This window comes from Trachypithecus francoisi, unplaced genomic scaffold (genome assembly GCF_009764315.1).
Source record: "Trachypithecus francoisi isolate TF-2019V2 unplaced genomic scaffold, Tfra_2.0 Lachesis_group0, whole genome shotgun sequence".
Lineage (NCBI taxonomy): Eukaryota > Metazoa > Chordata > Mammalia > Primates > Cercopithecidae > Trachypithecus > Trachypithecus francoisi.
Window position 1 is genome coordinate 145,463,380 of NW_022681453.1, and position 16,652 is coordinate 145,480,031.

A 16,652-nucleotide genomic window follows, 5' to 3' on the forward strand; every position below is an offset into this window, starting at 1 on the left:
AAAATCTATAAACATTGTCATTGTATGGTTGATATTTCTTTCATTCACTAACATTCTGTAAGAATGATACATGCTGATGTGGCTTGTTGAATCAAAGAAAGACTGTGTCATTTATGAGCTTAAATTTATCTCCAAAGCCAGTCATTTGCATATATTGGGTGCCTATTCTAATGGGCAAGACTGGTCCATGATGTTAGACTTTTATTCTGTATTCTAGGTTTCTTTGTACTTTTCCTCTTCCTGGAAGTCTGTATTACAAGTAATTTTTTTTCATGAACACTTTTACTGCAAAATAATTGTTGTCTGGTTACAATGTTGATAGACCATTTGAAACATCACTTAAGACTTTTTTTTGTTAAATATCATTTTCATGTTCACTCTTTGTGACTTCAGTATTAAAGATTCTATGTTAATTTTAAAATTAACAACTCATTAAGTTTGACTTATATAATTTAGAATTTGGGGTTATTCTGAAAGTAAACAGGCTTTGTTAGAATTAGAAATTCCAAGTAAAGGGCATAATGTAGAGGCTGATGGTTTTAAAGCTTTCAGGAGACAGAATTCATTTAGTTTATTCTTAGAGTAGACTAACAGTTTTGTTTTAAATAGCTGTATTAAGATATAATTAACATAAAACTCACCCATTTACAGTGTACAATTTAAGTTTTCATTGTTGTTTTGTTTCTGGAGATAGGGAAGGTGGGAATGGTCTTCCTGCTTCTGCTGTTTTCTGTTTCCAAGGCGTCATATTTTCGGGTAGCATTTTCCTGTACTCCATCACTAGAGTATTTATGAATTTAGTGTATAACAGAAGTTAACATTTCAGTTCAGCAAGAAATGATGTCTCTGTTTTGTTGCTGTTCTTTTTTGTTTTGTTTTGTTTTGTTTTGTTTAGAGATGGGGTCCTCACTCTGTTACACAGCCTAGAGTATAGTGGAATGATCAAGGTCACTGCAGCCTCAAATTCCTGGGCTAAGTGATCCTCATGCCTCAGCCTCTCAAGTAGCTAGGACTACAGGTATATGCCACCATGCAGGCTATTAAAAAAAAAAAAAAAAAAAGTTTTGTAGAGATGGAGTCTTGTTATGTTGCTCAGGCTAGTCTCAAACTCCCAGTCTGAAATGATCCTCCTGCCTTGGCCTCTCAATGCAGTGTGATTATAGGCCTGAACCACCAGCCCAGCCCCCAATGTAAAGTTTTAAGATTATGCACTTAGCTGTGTTGCTATCACTACAGCCTAATTTTAGAACATTTTGGGAGTCCTAGCCAGAAAAATCAGGCAAGAGAAAAAAAAAATGGTGTCAAAATAGGAAAAGAAGAAGTCAAACTATCTTTCTTCATGGACGATATGGTTCTATACCTACAAAACCCTAAAGACTCCACCAAAAGGTTCCTTGAACTAATAGACAACTTCAGTAAAGTTTCAGGATACAAAACCAATGTCAAAATCTGTAGCATTTCTATGCACCAATAATATTCAAGCTGAGAGCCAAATCAAGAACTCATCCCATCTACAATAGCCACCAGAAAAATAAAATACCTAGGAATATATATATCTATAACTAAGAAGGTGAAACATCTCTGCAAGAAAATCTACAAAACACTACTGAAAGACATCATAAATAGCACAAACAAATTGAAAAGCATTCCACGCTCATGGATTGGAAGAATCAAAATTGTGAAAATGGCTATGCTGTCCAAAGCAATCTATAGATTCAACACTATTCCTACCAAACTGCCAATATTATTTTTTTCACAGTATTAAAAAAACAACTATTCTAAAATTAATATGAAACCAAAAATGTGCTTGAATAGCCAAAGCAATCCTTAACAAAAGAACAAAGCCAGATGCATCACATTATCCAACTTCAAACTATACTTTAAGGCTACAGTAACCAAAACAGCATGATACTGGTACAAAAACAGACACATAGACCAGTGAAACAGAATAGAGAATCAGGAAATAAGGTCACACACCTACAGCTATTTGATCTTCAACAAAGTCACCAAAAATAAGGAATGGCAAAAGGACTCCCTATTCAATAAATGGTAGTAGGATAGCTGACTAGTCATACAAAGAAGGATGAAATTGGACCCCTACATTTTATCATATATAAAAATTAACTCAAAATGAGTGATAAAATATTTAAATGTAAGACTTCAAACTATAGGAATCCTAGAAGAAAACCTAGGAAACACCATCATGAACACTGGTCTTGGGAAATAATTTATGACTAAGTTCTCAAAAGCAAATGCAACAAAACCAAAAATTGATGCGTGAGATTTTCTTAAACTAAAGAGTTTCTGCACAGCAAAAGAAACTATCAACAGAGTAAACACAATGTACAGAATGGGAGAAAATATTCACAAAGTAGTCATCCAACAAAGGTCTGATACCCAGAATCTATAAGGATCTTAAATAATTAAACAAGCAAAAAACAAAACTCTGTTCAATAGTGGGCAAAGGATGTGAACACTTCTCAAAAGAAGACATACATGCAGCCAACAGACATATGAAAAAATACTCAACATCATGAATTAATGCAGGACCAGAATGTCAGATACTGCGTGTTCTCTCTTATAAGTGAGAGTTACACATTGGGTACTCATGGACATAAAGATGGCAACAATAGACACTAGGGACTACTAGATGGGGAGGGAAAGAGGAGGACAAAGTTTGAAAACCTAACTATTGGGTATTATGCTTACTACTTGGGTAACAGAAATACTCATATTCCAAAGGTCAGCATCACACAATATACCTATGTGACAAACCTGCACATGTATCCCCTAAATCTAAAATAAAAGTTGAAATTGCATTTTAAATTTTTTGAAAATTTAGTATTTATTTAAACAAGAGAATAAATATTTAGAAACTTTTCATCCCTTGTAAAAGAAACCCTATACCAAAAGCCTTAAGCAATCAATTCCCATCTCCTCTTCCCACTCCCACTCTCACTCCTAAACAAACTTTTATTGACTTTGGGTCTCTGTGGATTTGCTTATACTGAGTTTCAAATAAATGGGACAATAAAATGTGTGGCTTTTGTGATTTGATCCTTTTACTTAGCAAAATGCTTTCAAGGGTCAGTTATGCGGTAGCATATATCAGTATTCATTTCTTTTTATTTCCAAATTATGTACAATGTATAGACATTCTAAATTTTATTTATGTATAAATCAGTTGATTAACATTTGAATTGTTTTCGGTTTTTGACTATTAGGAAATATTGCTGTAAACATTGTTTATAGCTTTTTGTAAGAATCTATGTTTTCATTTAATCACTTGGGAGTAAACTCTCTGAGTCATATGGGTGACTTTATGTATAACATTTTCAGGAATGACTAAACAGTTTGTCAAAGCAGCTGCACAATTTTGCATTTCCACTAGCAATGTATGAAGGTTCTGATTTCTCCACATCTTGTCCAATACTTGTAATTGTATTTTTAGTGATCACCATTCACTGAGGATAAGGCAATATCCCTTTGCGGCTTTGATTTGCATATTCCTATGAACAACGATTTTGAGCATCTTTTCATAACACTCATTGGCCATTTGTATATATTATTTGGAGAAGTGTCTAAAGTCCTTTGTCCATTTAAAAAAATTGTATTGTTGGGCCAGGTGCTGTGGCTCACACCTGTAATCCCAGCACTTTGGGAAGCCGAGGTGGGTGGATCACCAGGGGTTCAAGACCAGCCTGGTCAACATGGTGAAACCCCATCTCTACTAAAAATACAAAAAATTAGCTGGGTGTGGTGGTGTGCGCCTGTAATCCCAGCTACTTGGGAGGCTGAGGCAGGAGAATCGCTTGAACCTGGGAGGTGGAGGTTGCAGTGAGCCGAGATTGTGCCATTGCACTCCAGCCTGGGCAACAAGAACAAGACTCTGTCTCAAAATAATAATAATAATAATAATAATAATAATAATTGGTGTTGTCCTATTATTAAATTGTAGAAATTTCTTATATATTAAATTTGTTATTTTCCAGTTGTTTTGATGATAACCATGCCAGTTGATATGAAATGGTATTTCACTGTGGTTTTTTAGCATTTCTCTAATGACTAATGATGTTGACCATCTTTTCACCGGTTTATTGACCATTTACATATCTTTGGAGAAATGCCTATTCAAATCTTTTGCCAATCCTTGGATTGGATTGTTTATTTGTTGTTGAGTTGTTGTTATTTATATATTCTGGATAATAAGCTATTATGAGATATATGGTTTGCAAAAATTTTCTCTCATTCTGTTTGTTGTCTTCTCACTTTCTTGATAATTTCCTTTAAGACACAAAATTTTCTAATTTTGATGAAGTCCAACTTATCTATGTTTTTCTTTTGTTGCTTATTTTTACCGTCATACCTAAGAATCAATTGTCAATTCCAAATTCATGAAGATTTTCCTCCATGTTTAGGTTTTCATTCGTTTTAAATTAATTTTTGTATATAATGTTGAGTAGAATTTCATTCAAATAACTTCAAATGACTTCATTGTTTTGACTGCAGATATTCAGTTGCTTCAGTATCACCTGTTGAAGAGACAATTCTTTCCCAATGGAAAGAAATCTGCACCCTTGTCAAATTCAGTTGGTAATACATGCATGGATTTATTTTTGGACTCTCAGTTCTATTCCATTTGTCTATATTTCTATATTTATATGTGTATGTCAATAGTGCACTGTTTTGATTATTGTGTGTATGTACCACTTGTATTGTAATATGGACCATTTACATTCCATGTTAATTTGAGAATCAATTTTTCTATTTCTGTACAAAAAGGCTGCTGAAATTTTGATAGGAATTGCATTTAATCTGTAGATTCCTTTGAGTAGTATTGAAATCTTAACAACATTAAGTTTTTCAGTTGATGAACATAGGTTATCTTTCCATGTATTCCTTTCACAATGTTTTGCAGTTTTCAGTGTACAAGTCTTTCACCTCCTTGGTTCAATTTATTGTTAGGTGTTTTGTTGTTTTAAATGCTATTGTAAATGAATTGTTTTCTTAATTTACTTTTCAGGTTTCTCATGGATGGTGTATAGAAACAACTGATTTTTGTGTGTTGATCTTGTATTTTGTGACTTTGAGGTATTTATTTATTAGCTCTTGTAATTTCTGTGGATTCTTTTGGGATTTCCCCTATATAGGGTCAGTTCTGTGAATAGACATAATTTTACTTCTTTTTTTCCAATTTGAATGCCTTTTACTTTTTGTCTAATTGCTCTGGCTAAAACTTACAGCACAATGTTCAATAGCAGTGTTGAAAGCAGACATCCTTGTCTTGTTCTAGATTTTAAGGGGGAAAGTCTTTAGGTTTCTCAACATTGAGTATGTTAACTGTAGATTTTTCGTAAGTGCCTCTTTATCACGTCGAGAAACTTACCTTTTAATACTGGTAAGGTTATAATTGTTTGCTTTCAACCATCGTATATTTTAAAGAACTCAGAAGAGGAAAAATAGTCTATCTACACAGATAGTTACCATTTCTATGGTTCTTTCATCCTTAAAGTTATCACTTTCCCTCTAGTATCATATTTTTTCTCTCTCAAGATACTCCCTTACCATTTTTTTGGAGCAGATATACTGGTAGCAAATTATCTTAGGCCTCCTGTATCTGAGAATGTGCTTATCTCACCTTTATTCTTACATATTGTTTTCTCTGAATATTGATAGTTCTTTTACTTTAAAAATATTATCCCAGTACCCTTGGACTCCATGGTTTCTAATGAGAAGTCCATTGTCATTTAAATCATTGTCTCCTATAAATCATATGTCATTTATTTCTGGCTTTAAGATTTCTTTGTTGTTAATTTTCAGAAATTTGATTGTGGTATTTCTGGGCATGGATTTATTTGTGTTTATTTTAGTTGAGGTTAGCTGAGCTTCTTGAATCTGCAAGTTTATCTACTTAACCAAATTCAGTTACGTTTTCAGCCATGATTTCTTCACTTTTTCCCCCTACATTTTGTTTTCTTCTTTCCTCTGGCACTATAACCAAACACATATTCTGCCAGTTGCTGTTGTCTGACAGATCCATGAACTTCTGTTTAATTTTTTCAATTTTTTTTCTTTTTATTTTTCTGAGTGGATAATTTCTACTAAACTGTCTTCAAATTCACTGACTCTTTGTCTTCTTTACTCTGCTATTGGGTCTTTCCAGGAAATTTTTTTTTAGTTTTTATACATCAGCCTTGAGGAAACCTACCTGTGGTAATAGATCTCCACTGAATTGGTCAAGCCAGTTTCTCCAGAGGAACCACTCGTAAAAAGGTACACCTGAATCTTTTTTCTTTTTTTTCTTGAGATAGAGTCTCGCTCTGTGTCCCAGGCTGGAGTGCAGTGGCGATCTCGGCTCACTGTAAGCTCCACCTCCTGGGTTCACATCATTCTCCTGCCTCAGCCTCCGGAGTAGCTGGGACTACAGGTGCCCGCCACCACGCCCGGCTAATTTTTTTATATTTTTGGTAGAGACAGGGTTTCACCATGTTAGCCAGGATGATCTTGATCTCCTGACCTCGTGATCTGCTTGCCTCAGCCTCCCAAAGTGCTGGGATTACAGGCGTGAGCCACCGCGTCTGGCCTCACCTTTAATTCTTGAAGCTTGACTATAATAGCTTCTTTAAAGTTTTTTCAGTTAATTCCAACATCTGGATCATGACAGGATTGGCATCTGTTGATTCCTGCTTCTACTTATGCTGACTAGTTTTGGACTGCATTTTGGTTACTTAATATACTGTGTTATGAGACTCTGGGTCTTATATAATTCTTATGGAAATTATTGAAAAGAGAGAGAGAGAGATGTTCATAGACTTGGAGATTTAAGCTAAAAGTACCAAACCACTTTCTGTAAGCAATGGTTCTAAGTAGGTTCAATTTTCAGAGTTTGCAGTATTTTTTGGTTGTCTCCCGTGTGTTGCCATTCAGAAGCCACAGTCTGATGTAATGCCCAGGCCCGCGATGACCCGAAAGCAACCACCAGAGTCCAGAGACAAAGCCAAGCGGCAGGGATCGCTTTATTTCGAGTTCGAACTCGGTTCCCTCCAGCTAGGTATCCGATCCTAGGGAGAGACCCCGAGCTCGGTGTTCAGCCGTCTTTTATAGTCAGACACAAACAAGTTACAGCAAGTTACAGAGTCACTGGGGATTTTTACAGTTGTAGGTTTACAATTGGCTGACATTTAAAGTTAAACATTAGTCAGTTGTTCATTGGTTCCCGCCCTTTGACCAAACCACAAACGGCCACTTGCCCTGCTAGGGACTTTCCAGATAACCTTGTTGTTTTAGCATTAAGGGGAGTTTCCTGACTTTTCTGACCTCTGATATTCAGTATTTTTCCACTCCTCACTGAGACCTTGGGGATGGCCTACCTATCAATTCTCAGAGTCTTTCATTAGGTTTATATTCATGCTTATGTAGCTCATAGGGGAGACCCACAATTCAGACACAACTTTATGGAATTGCTTTCTTGAATTCTCTCCTCTTTACAGTCTTTGTGACACTTTTTGGTTCTGAAAGGCCCTGATTCTGCTCTTCTGTCTAGAAGGATAGGGCTTTAGTTTTCCCTCTCTGCTATGAACATTCCACAACTGTGTCTGCCACTGAAGCTAAGTAGCAGGGTATATAGAGAAAGAAATAATTGGGATATTCCCTCACATTCTTAGGACCACGGCCTCTCTTGTCAGAGGGAAGGGTTGCATTCCCGTAGAGTTTTAAATGCCTGCCCAGCTACCACTGTTATTGTTATCACCTCTGTGACAGTACTGCCATAGATTTTCTTGGGTCTGGGATGGAAAAAACAAAAAGCAAAATAGTCAAATTTTTATACTTTCCCCAGAAACTGACCCTAGGGACTCCTTTTCCTGCCTGAGACTAGAAATTGAGGTCTTCTTTTACAGCTTTCTGCCTACACTCAGTCCAGAATTTTGAACTTTGTGATACTTTTCATTCCACTGTGGGAGGTACCAGAGGCAAAAAACAAGAAACTCCCTCTTAAATTGGTCTTGCTTTGAGTACTCATTTCCTTATTTCATTCTACCTGATACCGTTTAACATTTCAGAGTCTTCAGAGAGCTGCTCAATATATCTGTTTTAGTTATTCGTTGTACTCAACAGGAGAGACAGGGTGACATATGTTTACTTTTATCTGAACTGGAGCCAGAATTTTAAATATATATTGAAAAGATTATATTAGATAATTTTTTATTTCTATATTTTAGAAATAAAAATTATTCTATAATTTTTAATTATATTAGATAATTTCTTATTTACTCCCCCCCCCATATATTGTTGGGCTTAAATGTCCTAAAGCATTCTAGGCAAATAGCACAAATCCCTTTTTTAAAAAGCCCCTCTAAGTATATTCCAGAACCTCAGTTAGTATCTAGCCTCATTACTTCTTTATATTATTCCATTAAATTTCAAGTCAATTTTCTTTAGTTTTAACTACGGTGTATTGTATCATTTTCCAAATAAAGTGTTGCTTACAAATATCTAGGGGGATTAGAAATTTTAATAACTCTATTTAAATAAAAATTATTGTGTGTATATATACACATTTTAAAATAATTACACAATGAAGGGAAAGAAAGCAAAACTTTAATAACTATTTCTCTCATTAGAGGAGCAGAACAAATTTTTACTTGTTGGATACATGTTTACAGTTTGCTGAATATGCACTTCAAAATAATGTACATATATAGAATGTAATTTTTAGAGGAACTCTTACTTCTGATTGACCTGATATATACCCTGTAAAGGTAAACTGTGGCTGGAGGTGAACCAGGAACGAAGACACAAGGCAAATGGCAGTGAGAATAGCCTTTTATTAGGGCTTGCGGGCTAGATTCCTCAGTCCAAAGGTGTGGGCCGAGGAAGTCGCCCTGAGGGAGAAGGGTAGGGGCTTTTTATAGCCCGAGAGGTAGGGAAGCTGGTTGTACAAACAGGGCCTGGGGGGTCTTGAAACTACTAGGGCAGGAGTTGAGTAAGGGTCATGAGGAAGGGCTCTTTGGACACTGTTAACTGAAACTGCTGTTTACGAACTTGTGGAATGCAGGTGAGCTGCAGGTCATGGGGAAGTGTGGTTGCCCAGCCAGAACTCTGACACATGTAAGTCTGCGGGTGTGTACAAGGGTGAAGGGAGTCTTTAACAAAAGGCCTTCTACGCCGGGTAACGCCGCCATGTTGGGTCTAGATTCCTGCCTAACATACCCTAAAAGGTTTTTATCTCTGTTCTTATGGTCATCATGTTAGAGAAGGTAGTTATGCAAACATGAGCAGGGTAGGAGAAGGGCTCCCGCAACAAGGAATGTCAGGCAACTATCAGGTGATAATCAGCCAGTTGTTAAACTGTCGCTTTAAAATCATAATTGGTTGCAGCCGGGGAAAGGCAGTCTCTAATAGCTAGAAAACACCTGAAGCTGGTGATCAGTAGCTTCCCAATAAGATCTCAAGAGTTGAGCAAGTGGGCTCAAGCATGTGCACTAAGAGGTAAAATGGTGTAGTTTAACTGGTATATGATCTACCTCTAGGAAAGCTTGACTGATAAGGAAGAAATGTTTCAAGTAAGCATATGCACAACTTCAGTAAACACACTGTGCATGTGGCCTCTCCTAAGTGCTGACAGGCTACTACACATGTGGACGCCTGCTTCAAGGGAAGGATCAAGGGAGAAAAAACCCCCCTGCAAACCCTGGAACCATGCCAATATATAAAATCCCAAGTCAAGAGCTGAACAGGGCGCTTGGATCTCTCAAGTTCCCTGCTTGGCCTTCTTCCAAGTGTACTTTACATCCTTTCGTTCCTGGTCTAAAAGTTTTTCATAAACTTTCATTGCTGCTCTAAAACTTGCCTTAGTCTCTCCCTCTGCCTTAAACTTACTTCTGCCCCTCAGCCGAATTCTTGCCTCCGAGGAGGCAAGGGTCAAGTTTACTGCAGAGCTGTACAGATTCACTGCTGGCAGCAATCACAACTCATTATATATTTTCGCTTAATAATTATAGGCATACCAAAACTTTTGTGGGGTTTAATAAGAAGAATCAAGGTAAGTTCAGGTTTACCTGCTGAGTAAGTGTAATAACACTAGGGCAAGGATAGGAGTGGAGGCTGTAACTCATCCTTGAAAATAATTATATATGCCTGCCACTATATGCCTTTAAAAAACAAAATTGAATAATAACTAAGCTAGTAAAGGAAGAGGTAAAGCCTTTTTACAATCAGAAACGAAAAAAAAAAAAAAAAAGAACAGAAGAGCGTGATGTTTCCCTAAGGTGGATCTTTTTGTGGTAGACTATAACAAAGCAATAAAGGAATCGGCAATACTTGCATACCCAGTGGACTATTTAAATATTACTGTGACTGAGAACAAAAGACTTCAAAATTTCCCTAGCTCTCTTGTTTAAATCAGTATGAGAATACAGATTTAGAGCTAAATGGAGCACAATCACACAGGGAGTCTTTGGCGGCTACAAGGACTATGAATATTGATGGCAATTCACTTCTGTGTTGTGCTCTGAACAAATGACAACAGAGTAGTAAACAACTATTTCCTTGGAGATGCAAATAGATTCCATAGGCTGTGAACTGAAACTCTTTCTCACTCAGATCTTATTCAAAGCAAACAGTGTATTTAGAAGGGTACGCATACCCTAACAATTAGACAGGATATGGCAAACTAGAAACAAAGAAACAGAATTAGTTCCAACTCCTTATAACTATAAAGAAGTTTTTTTTCCCTCTCTCTCCAAATAAGCTAGAGATGGTATTATTTCTGTTTCACATTTTTAAAAATGAATGAATTCCTTCTTGTAAAGTTGCCTTTGAATATTTAGCAAAATGTTCCTAGATCTGAACTCTACAAGTGCCATCTTTCAGAGCAATACAATATTTCCCGGAAGATTGTTATAAATGTCATTTTACTCATGTTGAAAAACTCTGTTTTCCAAATAGATAAATTTCTCTTTGGAGTCTGCGGAGGCTCATAAGTGACCTTCCAGATATAAGCTGCTATTGAGAGTTAAGGGGATGATCAAAAATTACAGTAGTTGATGCCAAACCTGAATGATAATATTCTGAAGAGGAAAATAGGATAATTTCTTTTTGTCTAGAAAGGAGCAAAGGCTACAGTGTGGAAATTCTGAGAAGGAAAAATGTACTGAACCTGAACATGGATGAGCAAATGATCAGAAATAATGGGATCAAATAATAAAACTGTCCTTATAGAATTTAGCACGACATCTATCAATAATTATTATAAAACATTAGCTTAAAGAACAATAGTTTGTAAAGAGCAGGAAAATTTAGGTTGTTCACAAAACATACAACAAAAGTAAATTTATGTATTTCTGTGGGGGCATGAACCTCTCAAAGTCCATTTTGGAATACCTGTGAGTTCCCTGAGGGCAAAGCTATGTGTTATTCTTCTTTGTGTTTCCAGGATCCAAGTTAAACTGTAAATTCATAGGCAAATCAGCAGTCTGTTTTAATGGAAAACTCTAAGATGCCAGTCCATTAGGGTGCTCAGATATCACTGAAAAATGCAGCAGAATGGAAAAAAAAAAAATCTCTTTTCCTGATCTACTCTTAGGAAGACCATTGCATTCTGTTTGAAAACATTTTTTGTAGGTCCTTGGGGTAGGCAGTGAGACCTCAATGAGTATGTTCAAGTAATAAAAGATGACTGATTGCCTTCTCAGGAGCATTTTTTTTTTTTTTAATGTAGTTTATTTTATTTTATTTTTTACCTGAAGGACTTTAGTGTTCTTCAGTGAAAGGCACAAGTTTTCCAAAGAGCAGAGTAACAAAAGAGCAAAAAGCAAGCTAGAAATGGGGTTTAAATTCTATCACCGGTAGCTCTCATTTTCTTCCTCACATGAGACTTAGTTTTCTCTCTAAATAAATATTGAAAACTATACACACATTTGTTAAATGAGGCAGGCACCCACGTGATTCAGCCTGGATCTGTTTATAAATCACCATCACAGGTGCTACACAATTGAATGCTACTTTTTTCCCATCTTGATACAGAATGTTCTTGCTAACAGGGAGTGGGAAAAGCCAGTACCTTTTCTCTATCCAAACATTTGAGAATTAGGTACTAGATTTTGCAAATGCTGTTGGAAACTATCAATTTCATCAAAATTTTCTGAAACATTCCTCTATACCTTCTGATATGGTTTGACTCTGTGTCCCCACCCAAATCTCACCATGACTTGTAATAATCCCCACATGTTGTGGAGGGACTTGTTATGCCCAGACCGTTTGTTCCCCGAAAAAAGACCACCAGAGTCCAGAGTCAAAGCCAAGCGGCAAGGATCTTTAATGCAAGTTCGAACTTGGTCCCTCCGTTCCACAACATACAGGAGGGCCCAGAACAATGCGTGCGCTTGCCTTTTATAGCCTAATGTAAACAGGACTTGTAAAGTTGCAGAGGAACGAGGGAATTCTCTAGGTTACAGCATTACAATGGTTAACATTTTAAGTTTATACATTTAGCAGTTTTTTTATTGGTTCCCGTGCTCTCACAAACGGCTGTTTTCTTATCAGGGATTTTCCAGGTGGTGTCCTTCTAAAGTTGAGATATATGGTAGTCTTTGAATTGAAAGATATGGTAGGGAGACATATGGTGGGATGAGCCCAGGAAGTTGAGGGATATATGGAGGGGAGACATATGGTGGGATATGTTTATACTGGGCTCAGGAAGTTGAGAGATATATGGCAAGCACTAGTAATTAGAACAGAAAAAGAACAAGACAGGGACTTTCACATTGCTTGTCTATACAACATCTGAAATCTATAGATAACATTATCGGTTAGGTCCGGCATCAACTTTTAACTAGGCTCAAGGCGCCGCCCGGGCTGTCTGCCTGTAGGGTCAACTTCTAACTAGGCTCAAGGCGCCGCCCGGGCTGCCTGCCTGTAGATTTCATTTGGTCTCTTTCAGACTCAGCTTTAGGTAATTGAATTATGGGGGTGGGTTTTTCCCATGTGTTCTTGTGATAGTGAATAAGATGCATGAAATTTGATTGTTTTATAAAAGCACAGTTCGCTTGCACACACCCTCTTGCCTGCTGCCATGTAAGACATCTCTTGCTTCCCCTTTGCCTTCCATCATGATTGTGAGGCCTCCCCATCTATATGGAACTGTGAGTCAATTAAACCTCTTTCCTTTATAAATTACCCAGTCTCAGTTATGTCTTTATTAGCAGCGTGACAACAGACTGGGGCCAGGCACGGTGACTCACGCCTGTAATGCCAGCACTTTGGGAGGCTAAGGCAGGTGGATCACCTGAGGTCATGAGTTTGAGACCAGCCTTGCCAACATGGCGAAACCCTGTCTCTACTAAAAATACAAAAATTATCTAGGCATGGTGGCAGATGCCTGTAATCCCAGCTACTCAGAAGGCTGAGGCAGGGGAATTGCTTGAACCCAGGAGGCAGAGGTTCCAGTGAGCTGAGATTGCACCATTGTACTCCAGCCTGGGTGACAAGAATGAAACTCCATCTCAACAAACAAAAGAGAGAGAGAGAGAGAGAGAGAGAGAGAGAGAAAGAAAAGAAAGAAAGAAAATAAAAGAAAGAAAAAGAAAGAAGGAAAGAAGAAAGAAAGAAAGAGAGAGAAAGAAAGAAAGAAAGAGAAAGGAAGGAAGGAAAAGAAAGAAAGAAAACAGACTAATAGAGCACATTGGTACTGGGAAATGGGGCATTGCTATAAAAATAACTGAAAATGTGGAAGTGACTGTGGAACTAGGTAATAGGCAGAGGCTGGAACAGTTTGGAGGGCTTGGAAGAAGACAGGAAGATGTGGGAAAGTTTGGAACTTCCTAGAGACTTGTTAAATGGCTTTGACCAAATGCTGCTCATCTCAGATTGAGATGAGGAACTTGTTGGGACTGGAATAAAGGTGACTCTTGCTATGTTTTAGCAAACAGCATTTTGCCCCTGCCCTAGAGATCTGTGGAACTTTGAACTTGTGAAAAATGATTTAGGGTATCTGGCAGAAGAAATTTCTAAGTGGTAAAACATTCAAGAGGTGACTTGGTGGGGGTGTTAAAAGCATTCAGCGTTTTGTATTCACAAAGATATGGTTTGAAATTGGAGCTTATGTATAAAAGGGAAGCAGAGCATAAAATTTCAGAAAATTTGCTGGCTGATATTGCAGTAGAAAAGAAAACCCCATTTTTCTGAGGAGAAATATGAGCTGGCTGCATACATTTACATAAGTAACAAGGATCCAAATGTTAATCACCAAGACAATGGGGAAAATGTCTCCAGGGCATGTCAGAGGTCTTCACAGAGGCCCCTCCCATCACAGTCCTGGAGGCCTAGAAGGAAAATGGCCTTGCTGCTTTGGGCAGTCTTGGGATTTGGTGCTCTGGCTTAAAGGCCCAAGGTACAGCTTGGGCCATGTCTTCAAAGGGTGAAAGCTCCAAGCCTTGGCAGCTTCCATGTGATGTTGAGCCTGCAGGTGCACAGAAGTCAAGAATTGGGGTTTGGGAACCTCCACCTAGATTTCAGAGGATGTATGGTAATGCATGGATGTCTAGGCAGAGGTGTGCATAAGGGGTGGAGCCCTCATGGAGAACCTCTGCTAGGGCAGTACAGCCAGAAAATGTGGGGTGGGAACCCCACATAGAGTCCCCACTGGGGCACTGCCTAGTGGAGCTGTGAGAAGAGGGCCACTATCCTCCAGACCCAAGAATGGTAGATCTACTGACAGCTTGCACCATGCACCTGGAAAAGCTGCAGACACTGAATGTGAGCCTGTGAAAGTAGTCACAGGGGCAGAGCTGCCCCAGGACCACAAGACCATGGTAACCCACTCATGCATCAGCATGACCTGGATGTGAGACATGGAGTCAAAGTAGATTGTTTTGGAACTTTAAGATTTGACTGCCCCACTGGATTTCAGACTTGCATCATGTTCATAGCCCCTTCATTTTGACCAGTTTCTGGAATGAGTGTATCTACCCAATCCTTGTACCCCCATTGTATCTAGGATGTAACTAATTTGCTTTTCATTTTACAGGCTCATAGGCAGAAGTGACTTGTCTTGTGTCAGATGACACTTTGGACCATGGACTTTTGAGTTAGTGCTGAAATGAGTTAAGACTTTAGAGGACTGCTGGGAAGGCAGGATTGTGTTTTGAAATGTGAAATGGACATGAGATTTGGTAGGGTCCAAGGACAAAATAGTATGGCTTGTCTCTGTGTCCCCTCCCAAACCTCACATTGAACTGTAATAATTCCCATGTATTGTGAGCAGAACTCAATAGGAGGTAACTGAATCATAGGGGCAGGTTTTTTCCTGTGCTGTTCATGTGATAGTGAATGTCTCACAAGATCTGATGGTTTTATAAAAGAGCAGTTCCTCTGCCCACACCCTCTTGCCTGCTGCCATGTAAGACACGTCTTGCTCCTCCTTCACCCTCTGCCGTGATTGTGAGGCCTCCCAGCCACGTGGAACGGTGAGTCAATTAAACCTCTTTCCTTATAAATTATCCAGACTCAAGTATGTCTTTATTAGCAGCATGAGAGCAGACTAACACACCTTCCTTTCATAAACTGGGTTGTCTCTGCTGTCCCAGATTTCTCTATTCCTTCTCTTCCAGTAGCTCCACTTTGCAGAGATGCTGTCAAATATGCACAAGCTCTTATATTCTCAGTGTCTTCCCAAGACGAAGCCAAGTCCTGATGAACTGAATCTAAGGGTTCTTTTCATCTTGACATACTGGCAGCCAGCTAACCCAACCATGGCCCTATTTTCTCCAACCGTTACTAAAAATGTTCTCTCTCTCTCTTTTTTTTTTCTTTTTTTTCTTTTTTTTTTTTGAGACGGTTTCACTCTTGTCCAGGCTGCAGTGCAATGGAACAATCTCAGCTCACTGCAGCCTCTGCCTCCCAGGTTGAAGCAATTCTCCTGCTTCAGCCTCCCGAGTAGCTGGGATTGCAGGCATGCACCACCATGCCCGTCTAATTTTGTATTTTTATTAGAGACGAGATTTCTCCATGTTGGTCAGGCTGGTCTCAAACTCCCGACCTCAGGTGATCCACCCACCTCAGCCTCCCAAAGTGCTGGGATTACAGGCGTGAACCACTGCGCCCGGTCCATTTTTTCTTTGATTTTGTCAATCCACTTCTGTTTTCTCTGGCCTCTCAAAATTGCAAATATGCTCTTTGTAAAACTTCTGTTCTTTGTTAGATACCTACTCATCCTCATTTACCTCACTGATCCTTCTTGACACTGGCTCCTCCTTGAGGAAATCACCTTCATCGCAGCTTCTACCAATGGATGGGAAGGCTGTCATTCTCCCAAACCATATTTATATTCTGGTCTGTAGTTTTGGTCTATGTCTAAAGGTTGCTGGTTGAACCTGGTCATTCATTCTCTTCTCTTTCTATGTTAATAGAATGCCTACTTTATAGCTGAGTCATAGGTATCTTGAGTAAAGCTATTTCTCAGAATTCCTTACAATTGGGTGGCATGAGACTGGGTTAAGTATCTAAGGTGGTGTCAGCAGAAACAGTGTATTTAACTTCCTGAAGTGTCTTTAAAGGAAGAGAACTGACCCTTCTTCCCATCCCTCCTTTCTGTTGGCTTGAAGGTGGATGTGATGGTGGAGTTGGAATAGCTGTGACGTGGGGAATGGAGGCCA

At 38.4% G+C, this 16,652-nt stretch overlaps 1 long non-coding RNA gene across 1 annotated transcript in view; it reads left to right on the forward strand.

Moving 5' to 3' along the window:
- LOC117084061 overlaps positions 1–16,652 on the forward strand; it is a 198,149-nt gene that overhangs the window by 77,167 nt on the left and 104,330 nt on the right. The window lies entirely within an intron of this gene.